This window comes from Panthera leo, chromosome B1, assembly GCF_018350215.1.
Source record: "Panthera leo isolate Ple1 chromosome B1, P.leo_Ple1_pat1.1, whole genome shotgun sequence".
Classification (NCBI taxonomy): domain Eukaryota; kingdom Metazoa; phylum Chordata; class Mammalia; order Carnivora; family Felidae; genus Panthera; species Panthera leo.
This window is the reverse complement of record NC_056682.1, coordinates 424,413-443,886: the sequence shown is the minus strand read 5'-3', so window position 1 is coordinate 443,886 and position 19,474 is coordinate 424,413. Positions and strand designations below refer to the sequence as shown.

General features: G+C 46.6%; 1 long non-coding RNA gene and 1 pseudogene across 4 annotated transcripts in view; one reads left to right on the top strand and one right to left on the bottom strand.

Moving 5' to 3' along the window:
* The first annotated feature begins 6,441 nt into the window (after positions 1 to 6,441).
* Positions 6,442 to 8,036, top strand: LOC122217233 (annotated as a pseudogene).
* Positions 8,037 to 9,858: 1,822 nt separating this feature from the next.
* The window catches only part of LOC122217302, a 28,399-nt gene continuing 18,783 nt past the window's right edge, over positions 9,859 to 19,474 (bottom strand). For all 4 annotated transcript variants that reach the window (XR_006201387.1, XR_006201384.1, XR_006201386.1 and 1 more), the window contains exons 2-3: positions 18,630 to 18,686; positions 9,859 to 13,891 (exon numbers count right to left, since the gene is read on the bottom strand). This is a non-coding gene — a long non-coding RNA (uncharacterized LOC122217302). The remainder of the gene's footprint in view (positions 13,892 to 18,629; positions 18,687 to 19,474) is intronic.

The window sequence follows — 19,474 nt, the reverse complement described above, 5'->3', positions numbered from 1 at the left end:
TGTAAGTGGGGTGTTGAAGTCCCCTACTATTATGGCTTTATTATCAGTGAGTTTCATTATGCTTGTGATTATTTGATTTATATATTTGGGTGCTCCCAAACTGGCGGCATAAATGTTTACAATTGTGAGATCTTCTTGGTGGATAGGCACCTTGACTGTGATATAATGCCCTTCTTCATGTCTTGTTACAGTCTTTATTTTAAAATCTAGTTTGTCTGATATAAGTACGGCTACTCTGGGTTCCTTTGGCGACCATTAGCATGATAGATGGTTCTCCATTCCCTTACTTTCCATCTGAAGGTGGCTTTGGGTCTAAAATGGATCTCTTGTGGGGCACCTGGGTGACTCAGTCAGTTGAGCGTCCGACTTCAGCTCAGATCATGATCTCGCGGTCTGTGAGTTCGAGCCCTGCGTCGGGCTCTGTGCTGACAGCTCAGAGCTTGAAGCCTGCTTTGGATTCTGTGTCTCCCTCGCTCTCTCTGCCCCTCCCCCGCTCATGCTCTGTCTCTCTCTCTCTCTCTCTCTGGCAAAAATAAATAAACATTAAAGAAATTGAAAAAAAAAATAAAATGGATCTCTTGTAAGCAGCCTATAGATGGATCTTGTTTTCTTATCCATTCTGATACCCTGTTTCTTTTGATTGGAGCGTTTAGTTCATTGACATTTAGAGTGACTACTGAAAGATATGAATCTATTGCCATTGTGTTGCCTGTAGAGTTTGGAGTTTCTGGTGATGTTCTCAGGTCCTTTCCAGTCTTTGTTGCTTTTGGTCTATTTTGTTTTGTTTCATCCTTTCTCCCCTCAGAGAGTTCCCCTTAAAATTCCTTGCAGGGCTGGTTTAGTGGTCATGAACTCTTTTATTTTTTGTTTGTCTGGGAAATTCTATCTCCCTTCTATTTTGGATGACAGCCTTGCTGGACAAAGGATTCTTGGCTCCATATTTTTCTGATTCAGCACATTGTATATGTCCTGCCACCCCTTTCTGGCCTGCCAAGTTTCTGTGGATAGGTCTGTTGAGAACCTGATGTGTCTTCCCATAGAGGTTAAGTGTCATAGACTCTGGGTCTGGAGTTCTCTCTTGTCCAGAAAGAGAGCGGATGCAGGATTACAATGAGAGAGAGGCTAATGTTCGGGAGGAGACAAGAGCCCCGAGTAAGGGTCCTTGCTCCATTGTTGTCAGGATCAGAGGCTTACAAGCATGATGGATGTGCACAAAGGGACAATGAAATCGTGAACATTAACTCATGGGTGTGAGGGGAAGGGGATTTTGAAGATATGTGCTGTTAGGGGTTTGGGTCAATACGAAACAAAATCCTGGCACTGACCAGAAGGTTGTTTACAGCAGACGTGAGGCACCACCTCTGTTTACCTAAACTGGCCTAGGGGATAAGAAAGACAGAGTATGCTACCTCAGGGTCAACAAGGCGTCTTTCTTTTGCTAATTAGCTCAGCTCTGGGCAATTTTGCCCTTCTGTGGTCTAAAGTCCTGTTTTCCTCTTTTTGTCCTTCCTTTCCTTCCCTCCTTCCCTCCTTCCTTCCTTCCTTCCTTCCTTCCTTCCTTCCTTCATGTGAAAGCAGCTTTCTGCTATTGTACTAGATCAGGGGGCGCTTCCGCCCTGAATACCTAACCTTATTTACCTAATCTTGGATGTTTTCATCTTGAGATTTCCTATTCCTACACCTTTGTCCTATACTGGGGGCCTTTGCCCTGTTTACCTAATCTTGTTTACCTAATCTCGGAGGCGTTCATCCTGTGGCTTTCTATTTCTTTATGCCTTGTTAACCCATTGGTGTAAGCTCAGGGAATTCCTAAGCTTATTCCCCACAGTTAAGGACTTTTTTCCCCTTGCTGCTTTCATCACTCTTTCCTTGTCTGTATATTATGTGAAGTTGACTATGATACACCTTGGTCATGGTCGGTTTTTGTTGAATCTAATGGGAGTTCTCTGTGCTTCTTGGATTTTGATATGTCTTTCCCCAGATTAGGAATGTTTTCTGCTATAATTTGCTCACAAAAACCTACTACCCCTTATTCTTTCTCTTCATCATCGGGGACTCCTATGATTTGGGTGTTACTCCTGTAAAAAAATTTTTTTAACAGTTTATTTATTATTGAGAGACACAGAGAGACAGAGCATGAGCGGGGATGGGGGGCAGGTAGAGAGAGAGGGACATACAGAATCCAAAGCACGCTCCAGGCTATGAGCTGTCGGCACAGAGCCCAACGCGGGGCTCCAACTCATGAACCGTGGGATCATGAGCTGCCGACTGAGCAACCCAGGTGCCCCACGGTTATAGCATTTTTAATATCGTCCTTACTAGCTTTTACTTCTTTTACCCCTGCAGAAAAGGATTCTATGCTTTTTTTCAGCCCAGCTAGTATTCTTATTATCGTGGTTCTATATTCTAGTTCAGACATTTTGCTTACGTCTGTATTGATTAAGCCTCTGGCTGTCATTTCTTGCTCTTTCTTTTGGGGTGAATTCCTTCGTTTGTCATTTTGCAGGAAGAAAAAGAATTAATAAAATGGAAAAGTTAAAAATTAAAAACAACACAAAAAATCAAATAAAGGAATCTAGCCCCTAGGTGTGTTTCGTCTGGTTGCTTAAAGAAGCTTGACAAAATAGAGATAAAAGGGAAAGAAAAAAAAAGTAAGAAAAAGTTTAAAAACTACAAAAAGGATATAAAATAGAATAAAATGAAATGAAGAAAGAGAAAAAATTACCAAAAAATAAAAAAGCATAGTAAAAAGAATTTCAAGAAAAATTTAAAGAAAAATGAAAAGAAGCTTTTCTCTTGCTTTATCCAAGAAAAAGAAAAGGGGGAAAAAATAGCAATTTAAACAAAAGCAGGAAAAAAAAACCACAAATAGACGGACCAGTAAACAGAATGAAACCCGAATGAAGTTACCTCACGTTTCCCCTAGGACTCAAACTATGAAGCACTCTATAGTCCGTACACTAAGCAGCGGGAGTGACTTCTGGTGGTCTTCCAGGGCTTGGTCGGTGCAGTTGTGTGGGGCTCGGTGTAACTGCTCCTTTCTCCACTAGGAGGCGCTGCTTAGCTTACTGCTGCGGACCCGTGTGGTGCGTGTGCGCATGTATGCACATGCACAGGAGAGGTGTAAATGGCTTCACCCAGCCTCCTAGTTTCTGGCACAGGAACTCTACGCTCTCACCGACCCTCAATCAAACACCCCTTCTCTGTCTCCAGCTTCCGTCCACTCCCTGCTTCTATACTGCCCGTGTCCAAGCTGTCAGCCTGCCAGGCAGGACCTCCCTCCTGAGTTTTACCTCAGATGAGGCTGTGTTTCCAAACCCTTAACTCCTGAGGCCCCTGCAGCTTGGACCCACTCTGACTCTCTGGGGCAGGGTCTTGCAGAGCAATGGTCAGGTGCCACCTTGCCCCAGAGAACATTCGTGTGATTGCGCTGCAGCAGAGGTTCAGAGACTGTGGCCAGGTGCCTGCGTGCCCCAGAAAAAGTTCATGCAATCGCACAGCAGCAGAGGTTCAGAGATTGTGGCAATTCACGACACACAGCCCGCACCAGGTTTTACTGAACTCTGGCATTTTTGTTCTAATACCAGCAAACGTGGCTGTTCTCCGGGGCTCACTGGGATCTTTGCCTGTGGGGAAGCCATATGGCCTCTACCACATGCCCTCCAAGCAGGGGAACTACTTCTCCCCTTGTGGCCCACAGACTCCTTGGAGCCAACTGCCTGTTCCTGGGGATTCGCCCCTCCTCCCCACCAGAGCATGGCCAGGCACTGACCTCTGAAACCTCAGACTCTGCACGCCCCTGTTTATAGAGTCGTAATGGTATTAAAACCCTCTCCTTTCTCCTTTTCTTGTTCAGTCACTGGTGAGTGTTTCTACTCTTTTTCTCTAGCTACTTTTGGGTGGAGTGCTTTCCCTCTACCTTCCCCCCATCCCCCGCCCCTTCTCTGTCCTCTCTCCACAAAAACAGCTCCCTACCCTCCGTGGCTTCTCTCTCCCCCAGTTCACCTCTCACACCAGGTACCCGCCAAGTTCTGTGGCTCAAGTTGTGCAGATTATTGTGTTAATCCTCAGATCAATTACCTATGTGCCCAAAATGGTTTGGTGCTGACCTAGCTGCATTTCAGGGATGAGAGAAGCTGAGAACTTCCATGCTGTTCCATCATCTGGGAGCATGAGGTTTAGTTCACTTAAGAGTGTGTGTGTGTGTGTGTGTGTGTGTGTGTGTGTGATGCCAATGTCAATTCAGGAAGAGAAGGTTGGATACCAATATTTCTACAGGTTGACTCATATTTGTGGATATTTCTGAAGCTATTTCCTTTATGGCTAATGTGCACTGCTCTGTGGGCATTTTCCCTAAGATTCTGCTCAATTTAGATAAAATAAAAAGTAAAACTAATTTCTTTTGATTAAGTCTTCAAGATCCAAAATCCATTTAGTCAATTTGAACTCTTTCAATTACAAAAATGAAATATCATGAAGGGTATTCCACTTAAGACATCTTATTGATCTCCAGAGGTTGTATAAGCAATTACCAAAAACTTGGTGGCTTCAAAGGAGAGAACGTTATTCTCTCACAGTCTGGAGATGAGAAGTCAAAATCAAGATGCTATTCAGGCCACATTCCCTCTGAGGCCAAGTCAGTGACAAGGGCCAGGCAAAGTGCTCCTATATTTCTTGGCCTCTATTTACCAAAGAGGAGAAACAGACTTTGGTGTCTTCTCTTCTTAAACTGTAGCTCCTCTTCCCAAGTGTTATGACTTCCAGATATGATTTTTTTTTTTTTTTTGGTCATTGCAAATTACATGGTGCACCAGCATTACTCGTTTTCTAAAAGGACCTGATCATCGTAACATGTGTGAAAGAATTCTCTTGTCCACTCAAAAATATATCGAATTTAATAAACCAAACAGAAGAACACAGGGGAAGGGATGAGAGAGAAAGAGAGACAGAGAGACAGAGAGATAGAGACACACAGAGAGAAGCAAACCTTAAGAGGCTCTTAACTACAGGGAACAAACTTAACTGATGGAGGGCAGGTGGGCGGGGGGGGGGGGCGGTGGGCTAGATGGGTGATGGAAATTATGGAGGGCGCTTGTGATGAGCACTGGCTGTTGTATGTAAGTGATGAATCACTAAATTCTAATCCTGAGACCAATCTCACCCTACATGTTAAGTAACTAGAATTTAAATAAAAACTTGAAGTCAAAAAGCAAACAAACAAGGGGAGCCTGGAGGGCTCAGTCAATTAAGCATCCAACTCTTTTGATTTCAGCTTAGGTCATGTTTTCACAGTTTATCAGTTTGAACCCCACGTTGGGCTCTGCACTAACAGCATGGAGCTTGCTTGGGATTCTCTCTCTTTCTTCTCTGCCCCTCCTCGGCTTGCCCACGTGGGCTCTCTCTCAATAAACAAACAGTAAAAAAATAAAAACAAACAAACAATAGAGGGGGAAAAACACAATTTCGGTGGACCCTGCCGTTCTGACACCTGGTTGAGTGAGAGATACTGACACATTACAGCCACAGCTTAAATGAGGGCGCACTGTTCCCTGCATTTCCAAATTCCAACCTCAAACTGTGTATCAATGTCACAAATCCAAAACAAACGTGTCCTGAAACAAGTGAACCTAAAACTACCTTGCAGTGTAATGTCCCAGTAGTACCAGTTAAAATATGGCAAATAAACGATGGATATAGGATATGTACTCATATTGGGAAGGGAGCTAAAAAAAAAAAAAAAAAAAGATTTTACAAAGCATGAAACCAGCCACAGGATGTCTCTTGTTAGCATTTCTAGGCCACACCTTGATAGACAAATAGGTTGATAAAAACCTTCATGATAGTTGTATATACGGACCATATGGAGAGAGTTCAGGAAGTTTAGAAGCACAGTGATGGACAGCAATCATCCCCAAAGAATTTGCTGGTGCCACACACATTCTGGCTGGTGGGGAAGAAGTCCTCCTACATGACACCCGAGCTCAATTGGCAAAATGATCTTCCACATCCTAGGAAAAATAATATCCATCAGTGCTTGACTCACTTGATATTACTCTGAAAGGAAAGTGGACACTCAAAAAGGACTTCCACGGGGAAGTTGGAAACTCTCAAGTCAGTCTGTCCAGAAAGGGAGCAATGGAAATGAGGGAGGTGGAGAAAGTGCTGAAATGTGTGTCTATCCATTGAGGGAGGCAGGGGAAGGAGACAGGCTGGGCTGAGTGGTCTCTCTGCAGAAGAGTGACCACACCTTAAAACCCTTAATCCCACCTCGAGCCTGTGGCTGATTGGATGACGTGTTCCTAGTCTCGTGGGTGGGGCGAGCAATAAAGGGGCTGGGGAGAGGGCCACAGCTATCATTCTGAGACAGGTCTCCTGAGAGAAGCATCGCTCTGCAACGTGAGGCTCCACATGGGAGATCCTATGAAAGCTCTTTCTGGAGACATGAGGGCTGTTTTGTCCTACTGCCAAGAAGAGTTTCAGTTCAACGTCTTTCCCAAACTCAAATCTTGCTGCTCAAATATAGGTGGTGCTGAAGTGCACAGGGGACCCACTCTACCTCAGAAGCCATCACCATCATCGCAGACACTCTGCAACCTGCCTAACGGTTGGGCTCCCATGTCAATAGGTCTGCCCCCCGCAAAGAAACCCGTGAGTTGGAGGAGACCTTCTGTGGTTGGGGCCGGCCTGCAGAACCTGGGGAACACGTGCTATGCGAATGCGGCCCTGCAGTGTCTGACGTACACACCACCCCTCGCCGGCTACATGCTGTCCCAGGAGCACTCCCGAAGCTGTGGGAGGCAGCCATTCTGCGTGCTGTGTGCTCTGCAGGCTCACGTGACCCGGGCCCTCTGCCGCCCTGGAGATGTGATCCGGCCCCGCCAGAACTGCTGGCTGCCTTCCACACACACACAAGCAGGAAGATACCCATGAGTTTCTGATATTCACTCTGGATCCAATGCAGCAAGCGCGCTTGCGTGAGGACAAGACTTCAAGAGCCCCTCTGAGGACCTCACCCTCATCTGGCAAATCTTTGGAGGGTACTGGAGGTCTCAAATCCAGTGTCTCCACTGCCCTGGCGTTTCCAGCACTTTTGACCCTTACCTGGATGGCAGGGCAGCTCAGAGTGTGAGCCAAGCCTTGCTCCAGTTGGTGAAGCCTGAAAAGTTGGATGGTGAAAATGCCTATCATTGTAGTACTTGCCTAGACAAGGTACCTGCTTCCAAGACGTTAACTTTGTACACTTGCCCCAAGGACCTAATGCTGGTATTGAAATAATTCTCAGATTCCACAGGCAGCAAACTGGCTAAGGAAGTGCAATATCCTGTGCGCCTTGACCTGCGACAGTGCGTGTCGGAGCAGAAGGCGGGATTGATAATTTACCTGCTCTATGCCGCGCCGGTGCATCCGGGGAGGAAATGTCACAGCGGACATCACTTCTGTTACATCAAAGCTGGGAATGGCCAGTGGTACAAAATGGATGACACCAGTGATGTGACTTCTGCCCTGAGCCAACATGCCTATGTCTTCTTTGACACCCAGACGAGTGAATTGGAAAGAGACCATGGGAGTGAACCAGGCAGTGGGGAGACCACATCACTCCAGGGTGACCATGCAGACATGGCTGTGGCCCAAGGGGGGGTGGGGGGGGGGCTCACACAGACCCCAGCATCAAAGTTCCAGAGGTGGAGGACCACGTGGAAGAGACACCAGTGCAACCAATCACGTTAGACCAGTGGAGAGTCTTCCAAGAAAGCCACCATCCTAAGTCTGAATTCAACCTCAGGAAAACAGAATTTGTTCTTCCCGCCCAGGCAGTCCTAATTCACCAGTCCAAATACAGAGAGGAGATGGAAAAGGATCATCCTGAACAAAACATCTACCGGCTCAACAACTTAGCCAGGGACATCCCACCTCAGAGGGCAACCAACATCGGCAAAGTCCCTTGTCTCACAGGCAGAGCCCGAGCTTCCAAGAGGAAGAACAAGAAGGGACAGAGGTCTTGGGAAGCAGTCCAGGGATCTGAGTGCAGGCTTTAATGCACACACCTGCACACATACACACTCAGCCACAAACATTCCCTCACGGCCCCTTGTAGGACATTATGTGTGATCTGGACATGTGGAGGGGCCATCTATCTGGCTGTGTTCATGACATATGGCATTCAACTTGACCTGGAGAATACTGAGCTATAAGGCTGGCTGTCTATGATGATGTTATTGGAGAGTTTTAGGTTTGTTACTGGATATTGGGAGGATTTCTCTCCTCCGTCAGCACCAAGGAGCACTGGGGAGCTATCGGAGCCTGAAAGGGCCAGAGGAAGTGGCCAGTCGGGCATGAAGGGTGGAAACAAGGCTGAGCACCTGGAGACCCTGTGAAAATGCCTGATACTCACGGTTCTATCATCCCATCCCTTACTCTCTGTTTATTTCTAAAGTACATCTGCCCAAAGATATTCACGTGTGGACGCTAGGTAAAGATGCGTTTGGAAATATCCAAACATGCACCGACAGAAGAAGGAGTTTGAAACAAACTCAGTGCTTCCACACAGAGAAATGGCAAACGACCAAGAAACTGGATGAACTACAGCTCCAACTGAAGGCAGACAGACTTTTCAGGAAGTTTTTGTGTCAAAGGGGAGGAACAGAAGTAAACAGCAATTGGTTAATTGTGCAAAGTTTTTACTTGCATAAATAATATATATTCTGTAAAGTCTACACATGTCAACGTGAACATTGGCTAATTGCTTGGAAATGGTAAGCAGCAAATAAATGCTTGTTTTTCAGGAGATAAGTGGGTGAAGCCTTATTGGCTCGTGTTGATTAAATTACGCTCCCTTAACAATCACCCTCCCATGAGCCTGCAGAGAAGATGGTGGAAAGGAACCTTCTCCCACCTGTAATCGCTCAGCCACCAAGCAGCTGTATCCTGTCCCGCAGAGTTTGCTACCATCCCCCATCTGACAATCTCCTACACATGGGAGGAGGCACGGGGATTTCCGGTCGGTTCCATTACAATCTCGGTCCTCGGTCCTTGTACACCTCAGAAAAACAGTCCCAAATGGACACCTAGGCAGCGATGTGGTATTCAAGGTCAGGGTATGGATGGATGTTCTAAGTCATAATTATATTTCTTGGGAGAGAGAATGACTAAATACGTTGTTGAATGGGAAATTAGTGCATGATCCTTAAATTCCTCCTATGTGAGTGGGGCCACATAGGAGCAATCTGGTCATTTGACAAGGGCATTGAAAGGTAAACACTTGCTTTGTTCAGTCTGTGTTAAACATAGAGATGTCACATTTATTAGAAACTAATGTCAGCAGTTGAACTTTGTACAGGAAATCCTATTTAATTCTAGATTCTCAAATATCATAGCTGACAAAGGTAAAAAGATACCCTTTTTTCTTTTTTATAATATATTGTAAAATTTTAAGTCCAAGTTAGTTAATAATTAGTGCAGTCTTGGTTTTGGGAGTAGAATTTAGTGATTCACTGGTTACATGTAACACCTAGTGCTAATCCCCACAAATGCCCTCCAGAAAGCTCATCATCCACTTACCCCATCCCCACACCCATTTTCCCTCTAGCAACCCTCTGTTTGTTCTCTATAGTTAAGAGCCTCCGGGGGCGCCTGGGTGGCTCAATCAGTTAAGCGTCTGACTTTGGCTCAGTTCATGATCTTGGGGTTCATGGGTTCGAGCCCCGCATAGGGCTCTGTGCTGGCAGCTCAGAGCCTGGAGCCTACTCAGATTCTGTGTCTCCCCACCTCTGCACACGCTCTCTCTCAAAAATAAACATTAAAAATTAAAAAGAAAACACAAAAAGAGTCTCCGATGGCTTGCCTCCCTCTCTGATTTTATCTTACTTTATTTTCCTTTCCTTTCCCCTATGTTCTTCTGTTTTATTTCACATATGAGTGATGCCGCTTCACTCTTTAATTAAAAGAGTTCAACTGGGCTAAATGGATGTTAGAGCCCGGATGACTTTAACCAATGAAATCCATTTTTACTTTTGATTTGACTCTTAATTGGGCAGAATCTTAGGTAAAATGCAAATAGTAGTGTATGTGCACCAGAGCCATAAAGGCAAAAGCCTCAGAAAACTAACCACTCTAGGTCAACCTGTGATTTTGGTATCCAACCTTCTCTTCCTGGATTGACCACTGCATCACACACACACACACACACACACACACACACACACACACTTTGAGCTGGATCTCATGATGGCATCCATAAGCATCCTTTGAGCTCCCAGGACGACTATGGCCAGCTCCTCCTGGCTGACCTTCTGCCATGTGTTCCACCCACACCCGAGGAAGTCCGCACACCTGGCTTTGCAATTCACAGGGGAGGTCACAAGACAGAGTGTTGCACGGTGCTTTCTGACCAGAAGGGGGCGTCACTGGCCAGCACAGGCATTACATAGGCTTCCAGGAGGACCTGACATTGGACAGTTGCTCAGCCTCGCAGGTCTGAGTCTCTATGCCTTGCACTGCAGCCTGGGCATTCTCTGGGGCATAAAGGGTACCATGAACATTTACAGAAGGTCCGGTGGGCCCAGGATTCCCTCCTTGTGACTCTTAATTTTGGCCATGCTGGACTCTGGACTTTGAGCTAACGTAGAGAACACTGAGCTGCTCAGGCAGCTGGTGATATGTTTTCCCACTGTTACAGAAACTTTTCTTCCAAAACATAAATCCAATTCAGTCATGATATTAAATAATCAAAATGTTGACAATTAGCAAACTGAGGTTGCATATGGGAAAACCAGTAGGTGCCCTCACTTGAGAGGATGACGGGAAACATTTCAATGTCATTTCAATGACATTTCAAACATTTCAATGACATTTCATTGTTCGTGAGATTAAAATAAAATGATGTGTTTCCTAAAACGTGCATCTTTGACATAGCTTTCAATCCGCAATTGAAACAAAATATTCAGAAGGAGAGAGCAAAAAACAGGTAAAAGAGTTAAACTACATTCTATTTTCAAAATTAATATAATCTGTCAAAGAATCCAGGATACAAACATGACAACCGTGAACTTAAAATATACTTAGAAAACTAAACAATTAAGGGATGTGATCCACATTTACCTCAAAGGCATCTGAATTTATATATCACTAACAAAGTATGGAAGAGGATGGAACAATATAAGAGGAAGACACTCCGTAAGTAGACAATAGATACACGAGGAAGACAGGAGAGATAGATGATAGACACATAGGCAGATAGAGATGACAGAGAAATAGGTGGCATAAATGGTCCTTTTGAGGCAATTTGCCAGCCTGACAACCCACTTGGAAGATCCTGGGCTGGTCTGAGCTTTGGAGACTGTGGGGAAATAGGTTCCACTTACACAAACGCGTTAGAAAAAGGCTTAGAGCGGAAAGCTGCCACCACGGGGCGAAAACGCCCAAGGACAGCTGGAGAGATGGTGTAATGGAATCACAAAAAAAACTTTTATGTCACCTGCAGGAAATTACTTTCCATCTGGCGCCAATGTACCTTGATCACAAACACCACTCGCCCCCCGGACCCTTCCTTCTTACACACACAAGTTAACGATTACTGTCTGATTGTTTTCTCCACGTTCACGTGCGTGAGATCTTGTTTTCTTCACGTTCACCACGTGGGTGATAGCTTGTGAGCTCAGTAAATACGGCGACAAAACGAAAGCCCTGTTAGGGGCTCTTGTCTCCTCCCGACATTAGCGTCTCTCGTATTCGATTCTGCATCCCCACTCTTGCCAGACAAGAGGGAACTCCAGACTCATAGTCTGCGACAGGAGACCAGGAGAACCTGGGGTGTCATTCCAGTATGAAGGCCGGCAGTCTCAAGACCCAGGAGGAACGGACATGTCAGTACCAAAGCATTCAGACAGGAGCAGGTGTCTAGTCCTGGGAGATGGGTCAGCTTTCTGCTCCAGAAAGGCCTCGAATTGACTGGCTGAGGTCACTACACTGAGGAGGGCAATCTGTTACCCCAGTCTATGTCAGAGATTCAAATAATGTCGAAAACTTTCCATTAAAACCCAGAAATTTTATAAAAGAGGAAAGTCTAATGGAAACTGTAATCCTTGAAAAACCATGTCCAAACTTGCTGTGTGCCAATGGATATTTTAAGAACAGCGAAACACGTGGTTTTTCCCTGGCCCCCACTGACCCCCCTGCTCCCCAGTATCAGCTCTGCTCTACTCTACTTGGGGAGAGGCCCTGAGAGTGAATGGTGCCACACTGGCCGGGTGGGAGGGGAGAGCCTGCCTGGGGGTGAGGTGCAGCCAGTTGAGGCATTAGGGGATTGGGAATGGGTGTGATGATGGGTGGGACAGGGAAAAGGATGGTGGGTGTAAGGGTGTGGCAGTGGCCTCGTGCCTGGGAGACTGAGTGAGGCCGGGCTGAGGCTGGAGGAAGCTGTGGGCGGGGCTGGAAGGCACCAGGCTGGGACTGGGCCGTGGCTTTAGGGACATGGACAGAGGCCACGGGAGCAGCCTCCTGGGGAAGATAGGCGAGGCAGATTCAAAAGTCCATACGATGTCCAATACACACCAATCTTCAAGTAGGGAAACTACCCAGAGTGCCGACGGCATTGCAAATGGAGGCCCTCCACCTAGGCTAGTGGGGGCGGTTAATTGTTGGACAGCTCTGGAAGAAAGATGTTCGCATGGATTACAGTCAGGAATGCCCAGATGATAGGATTCCACCTTTCCACTGTGGACTGGCTCTTAAAGATCACAGAGACATCTGCCTGACACCGTCCATGGCTGATGGCAGGCCACAGGACATGGTGGAAATCACACCAATATGAAACAATGGGAGGAAAGGCTAAAAGGGAAAGTCCTAGTTGATGGCCAGGGATGGAAGAATGGATCCAAAACTAGGAGACTAGAAGACACAGAGCCCCACGGGTCAACGTGGGCACTGGCCGGAACAATGACTGGGTCACAAGACAAAGTGCCAAAGAAGCTAGTCCCAAGGGGGCACCTAGCATAGGATAACATTCCTCTGAATGTCCTAGCATAGTCAACATCTGAGAGACAGAAGGGGGAACATGGAGGGCAGGGTGTGTAGTGAAGGACACTGGAAATACGCCATGGTTTGACACATGGTTTCAAAATGAGAAGCCTGGACATGGAGGATGCTGATGAGCTGACAACAGTGTGAATGTACATGATGCCAGGGGACCCGCACACTTCTGTGTAGGTAAACAAGGAAAACTAGGTTATGAATGAAACAGGCATACACAGACATGTCTCTTTTTCCTAGAGTAAATGAGCATTCTGAAAAGTCTATCTCCATATACACACTATTTAAAAATGCATGAAAACGCTAAAGCACAAGGATTAGTTCCTAGTGTCTACAAGTGAGGACCACAAAGCTGACTGGATTAAAGTGCCTGAGAGGTCACGTGACTTTGGGTCAGGGAGGGAGGGAAGTGTCCCTTACTGACCGTTCCTCGGGCACGCTGGACGCTGAGTCTCCTCCACTGGAGTCTGCCTGCTTCCCACCTGTCTGAGCCTCTACTGACAGACAGGAGGAGCACATGTGCGTTTCAGGCAGGTTTCTGGACAATGTGAGCCTCACATTTAGCCGTCACAGAAACAGGACAGTGAGGCAATTGATGCTGTGATGTGCGTTTACTCACCAGGTTAAGGACTCCTTAGTGCTGAACAGTATTCTGACAACAGAGGAGGATGAAAGGCATGGGCTCTAAATGTTCCTGATGACATGAGGCTCAAATTCCAAAGGAACGGAACCCCAGAGTCTGATTTGTGTGGAGTCATGAAGGAGCAGTGACAGCATCCAGCTCAGTTTCACTGTGGGGACTGAAAGCCTGAAGTATTAGCTCGTTTACTGGAAGTTAAGATCCTTGTGGGTTCAGAGTGGGGCCCTGAAAAGAAAACATTAAGTAAAAAGAGTTCAGACCCTCAGTTGGGAAGCTTCCAATTGAGTAGAGGAGAACCTAGGTTTTTGGAAGTAAATTTGTACTTGAAAATGGCTTCCTCTTGTGTCAAATGGGAAATTCAGATGTTGTTTTTAATTTTCTTTCCCATTTATTTATTTCTGAGAGACAGAGAGAGACAGAGCACGAACAGGGGAGGGGCAGAGAAGAGAGAGACACACAGAATCCGAAGCAGGCTCCAGGCTCTGAGCTGCCCGCACACAGCCCTACACGGGGCTCAAACTCACAAACCTCGAGATCATGACCTGAGCCGAAGTCAGACGCTTAACTGACTGAGCCACTCAGGCGCCCCAGAAATTCATCATACTTCCTTTTCCACATTCAACTCTGTGTGCCACAGAGGGTGTTGCCATAGCATCGATTCTGGTGTCCGTCGGGGTTAGGACTTTGTGTGACTTTGCTTCCGGAGTACATTGTGACAGGCTTCATGGAAGTCTCCCCAATGAGTCGTTCAAGACCACCTCACTTGCCTTGCCTGAGGGTGCCCTCCTGGGGTTGGGTCCTCGGGAGAGTGTGCAGGACAGGCAGGAAGGAGAGGTCACACAGGGCGAGGACTCTGTTTGACCTGGTGGTTATGGCTCCCCCTCACGCCTCCTGGGAGAAGAAGGCACATGAAGGAGTCCTGTGTCTGTGTGAATGACTGTCCTTTTTCATTAGACTCAGGAAATCCAGAAATCTGTATCCGAGGGAAGGCTGACGTGAACCTCCAAGGAGGTGGGGCAGATGGCGGGTGGTCACTGTGGACCAATTCTCCTAAAGTTCTTTGTGCGATCCCATTTCTCCATTCATAATTAAATGATGGTGCCACTCAGGAATCTGGTGCTTGGCAAGTGCTTGGATTTCAGCATAAGAAACCTCAGGGAAGGACAGCATCTCCTACAACACACATGCTTCTCTTCATCTGCGTCTGGGGATGAGCTCCTCTCCAGTTGATTCTGCTGAGATCCCCTCCCAGGGGGAGAAGACGGGAAAACCCTGAAAATGCTTGTCCAACTCTGACACAGTGCCCAGTGCTTTCCTGCCCCTAGCACTTGTCACTCTCCCTCCAGCCCAAGGGTCTATGAAAATGCCACACCTTTTGTTTGGGGTTTCCTCAACAGTGAGACCAAGCCCACATTTGTGTTCACCCGATCCGTGATCTGTACAACATCCCAGGTGATGAGGAATAGAACGGGGTGGGGGGTGGGGGAGTCAGAACTTCTGCGGCTAAGGCTCTTGCTTGTGCCACCACAGTAAGTCATTATAGGCTTAACTCTTTCATTTTTGACTTGAGGCTTTGTCTGCTACTCTGACACCTGGCAACTCAGATGTCTCTCCCCAAGGTCAGCTCAGCTCCTGCCAGGAGAAACACATGAACTGTCCTGGGCCGTGGGGATGAAGAGACGGTGAAATGAGTTCCATGATGGGACTGTGAAAAGGGATGAAGCATCACGTGGGCTGGCAGAGGGTGCAGGCACAGGGAACGCAGACTTTTGAGACTGTCAAGAACTGCTGGCAGAGGGATTAGAAAAACACCATGACGGACATGGGTCACGGGCACAGGGGTTGTAAATACACAGAGGAGGACAGGGCGTGGCGATACTGGAGAACAGATTTGGGCTGCGGGCACATGGGGTGGAGGCCCCGGAGGGCACACACGGCCGGCAGGCACAGGATTTGAGGAGACAAGAGGGAAGACGTAGGACTCAACTAAATCAGTGCTTAGGCGTCCATTTAGAGACTGACATGGACACGGCTGAATACAGGCAAGACTCAGATCCGTCATGTCGGTTTCCTTCTCAGGAAGTAAGAAAAAAAAAAATACAAACGCTGGAATAATACAGAAGTAAGAACATAATAAAGAGGATAAAATAATGACACAGAAAGAGACAATATGAAAATAAACAAGGGGGAAGTTGTTATGGTTAATAATAATATTCATAAACCGGTAGCAAACGTGCTAAGGAACAGAAATGGAGAGTAAACCAAACTACTGATACTAGGCAGTCCGGATATTCTCTACAGAGCCTACAGACATGGACAAGACCAGGACACATTCTGCCCATAACCAGCCCACTTCCCTGCAGGGTCCCTCTCATGGAGCACCGCTTCTTCCCAGGCCACAAGCCCAGGATCCCCACGTAAATGCGCAGTGAAAGGGCACACCCTTGCCAAGTTCCCCCATATCATGTTAAAATCTATCTACAACATGACTCTTTGATATACATACATATATACTGTGATGGATTCCCACAGTCAAGCTAATTAACACACAGACCACCAGTTGGAAATCCGAGGAGAACTTTTGACTTCCCCAAAACTGAGCTACTAATAGCCTAGTGTTGCCTGGAAGCCTTCCCGATAACATAATCGGTCAGTTATCACGTATTTGTAGGGTATGTGTGTTACACACTGTATTTTTACAACGAAGTAAGCTAGAGAAAAGAAATTGATATTGAGAAAACATAAGGAAAATATACTTACAACGTTTTACCGTATTGAAAAAAAGCCACGAATAAGTGGTCCCATGCAATTCAAACCTGTGTTGTTCAAGGGTCGACTGTGTGTGTGTACACACATACGTACACACATACATAGGTACATACACGTTTGCGTGTACGTGTGGGGTCTCCTCCCACAGCATCCAAACAGGCCTGTGCTTGTCTACGCAACCAAGAAGACATCTACCCTGGGCCCTATTCTCACAAGTCAGCTGCCGGGAAAGAAACCTGGTATGAGACCCATGCGCCCTACAGGGTCTCCCATCAAAAAACCTGAACTGAGCTTCACCTCACTTCAGGGACAAAAAAATAAGACAGGAAGTGGCTGTCACTGATGCCCTTCTGCCAGCATCCAAGCACTTTGGCCAGGATCCTGCCCTCATCATCATGCTGACACACAACAGGCCTCAAGTTTGCTCCCGTGACGTTCCCCTGGCTGCCTCTAAACCACGTAGCCTGAGCCAGTCCTAACCCAACAGACACAAATCAAGTGTCATAATATGCCCTCAACACTGAACTCCCATCCTGCTGCATGTATACGGGGCCAGGACTCTAAGCTCAGCCTCGAGGCATCCGGCAAGAGATTTGACCAGATGCCCGTCCAGACGCGCCTTAAGCCCCCAAATAAAGTAAGACACATTCCATGCCAGATCACCCAGGAGAGCACTCAGACACCTGATCTGGAGGCTGTCCAGACTCTCCAGTTTCTGTCCACTACAAATGGACTTGGACCAAAAGCAACACCCCACATGACCAGGAAGACACCAGCCCAGGTCCTGATCACTGACCTCTGGCCTCCAGGCAACAAGGCCTCCCCTTGAATGCTGTCTATACCTGTACCGTGCCTCCTCCTCCTTCACCACCCAGCCATGTTCTTGGCCGTCCCTCAGGATGGTCTTCACTGGATAAGACAACGGTTAATGGAGCTCCAGATTCAATGGCGGCTCTCATTCCATCCTCCTGGGAAGCAGGAGCCCTCAGTTTCTTGTTTGCAGACACTGTCCCTCTGTCCCCTCGAGGGTCCTCTGTGACGACCTCTGGTCTCCTCTCTGAGAAGGACTGGGAGCGAGTGACTCGAGGGGACTGTGAGCGAGTTGACAGGAGGAAGATCTACGAACAGCTGTTTCTGGTTGTTCAGTGCTTCCTCAGCTGCGGTATGTGTGCAAATGGCGGAACACTGCAGATGATGCTTGGGGGACACGCACACAGACACTGCATATTTAGTCACGTAAACTTAAATTGTATGTATGTAAACGGAACTTATTAAACTGGCATATAAGTTATTTTTAAATTAATGAATTTTATTAAAAATGAGTCAAGTTGTGTGAGTAGGGTTTCAGCTGTAATGTAAAGAGAACACTATGAAATTCACCTGCATGGGGTCTGCAAATGATTAAATTTTGATACAATCTGGGAAAAGGACCCATCTATATGGTGTGCATCTTTTCAGCAGTGTCCTCTCCAGAGACAAGAGTTTTTGACTCTGCTGAAGTGTTTCAGTGGAAACCATGGTGGGGAATACTCTACTGTCTGGTACATTTTGATTATTAAACACCATTGAAACTGTGTCTTTTAAAAGTTATTTCACTATCAATAAAATTCTTACAAATACGATACACTGTACAAGTATTTTAACTTTGAAGCATTGGAGATCATTTTGTAAATCATTTTCATTCATCAAAGTTTATTTATCTGAGAATAAAAAGGAGCTTGGTAGGACCTGTGTCTTATTAAAAACACTAAACCTTAGGCATAATTCAGCCCCAAGGCATCAAGATATGCATATAAACAATATCCCTAAGTGGATCTTACGTATATTAAATTGTGAAAAGCACTGTGTGCAAACCGACTGGCAGTTTTTCTCAAATTGCAAACAGTTGTTGGGTTTTAAAACTTTTTGTTCCCTAGGCACTGCCCTAAAGATACCAATCATTTGTTGTTGGTTTGTTTGTTGGTTTGTTTTGAGGCCTGGGCCTTGAGGTTTGAAGTCTCCACATGTTGGTTCGGGCAGCAAAATTGGAGAACCACTGGAGTTGGTGGTGAAAATACTGCAGCACACGCATGCTGTCTATATTTTCTAACTTTGGAAAATCCCTAACGAGCATCAAGAAAAGTTGTATGGCTCTGGATGACAAGGATCTCCTTCTGAAGAGCAAGTAACTTCTTCCTCCCTGTCTAGCACTTACCTCAAAGGTGCTTTGGTCTTTGGACGGGAATCTTGTCCATCGAGTGCAGGCTGCCTCCTGTAGAACAAGAAAACGTCCGTGAAAAACACGGGCAAAGGAAAGAAACCCAAGGCTGGACCAGCCCCAAATCCACTGTAACCCATGCAATGGTCCAGTCCCCACGTTGCTTGGGTCACGGGCTGTCTATTTTTCGTGCTAGACCGTGCTCTCGTCGTCTAAATCCTGCCTCATTACCGTTTCGCAGCTTTTCGCAAAAACAAAGTAGCATGGCTCTTCATTTCGGGCAATAATGAAAGGGTCTGGAAAAGCACAGGAAATTCCTCTCCCTTCTGCAATCTTTTAACGACCACTGGAGTTAAAGCATTTTAGGGTCTGGTTGGCTCAGTCGGTTAAGCGTCTGACTTCAGCTCAGGTCATGATCTCACGACTCATAGGTCCGAGCCCTGCATCCGGCTCTGTGCTGACAGCTCAGAGCCTGGAGCCTGCTTTGGATTCTGTGTCTCCCTCTCTCTCTCTGCCCCTCCCCCACTCACACTCTGCCTCTCTCTTTCTCAAAAATAAATAAACATTAAAAAAAAACTTGAAGGGGCGCCTGGGTGGCTCAGTCGGTTAAGCGTCCGGCTTCGGCTCAGGTCATGATCTCACGGTTTGTGACTTCCAGCCGGGTGTCCGACTCTGTGCTGACAGCTCAGAGCCTGGAGCCTGCTTCCAATTCCGTGTCTCCCTCTCTCTCTGCCCCTCCCCCACTCATGCTCTGTCTCTCTCTGCCTCAGAAATGAATAAACATTGAAAAAATTTTAACAACAAAAAACAAAAAAACCTTGAAATGTTCATGTAAAAGAATA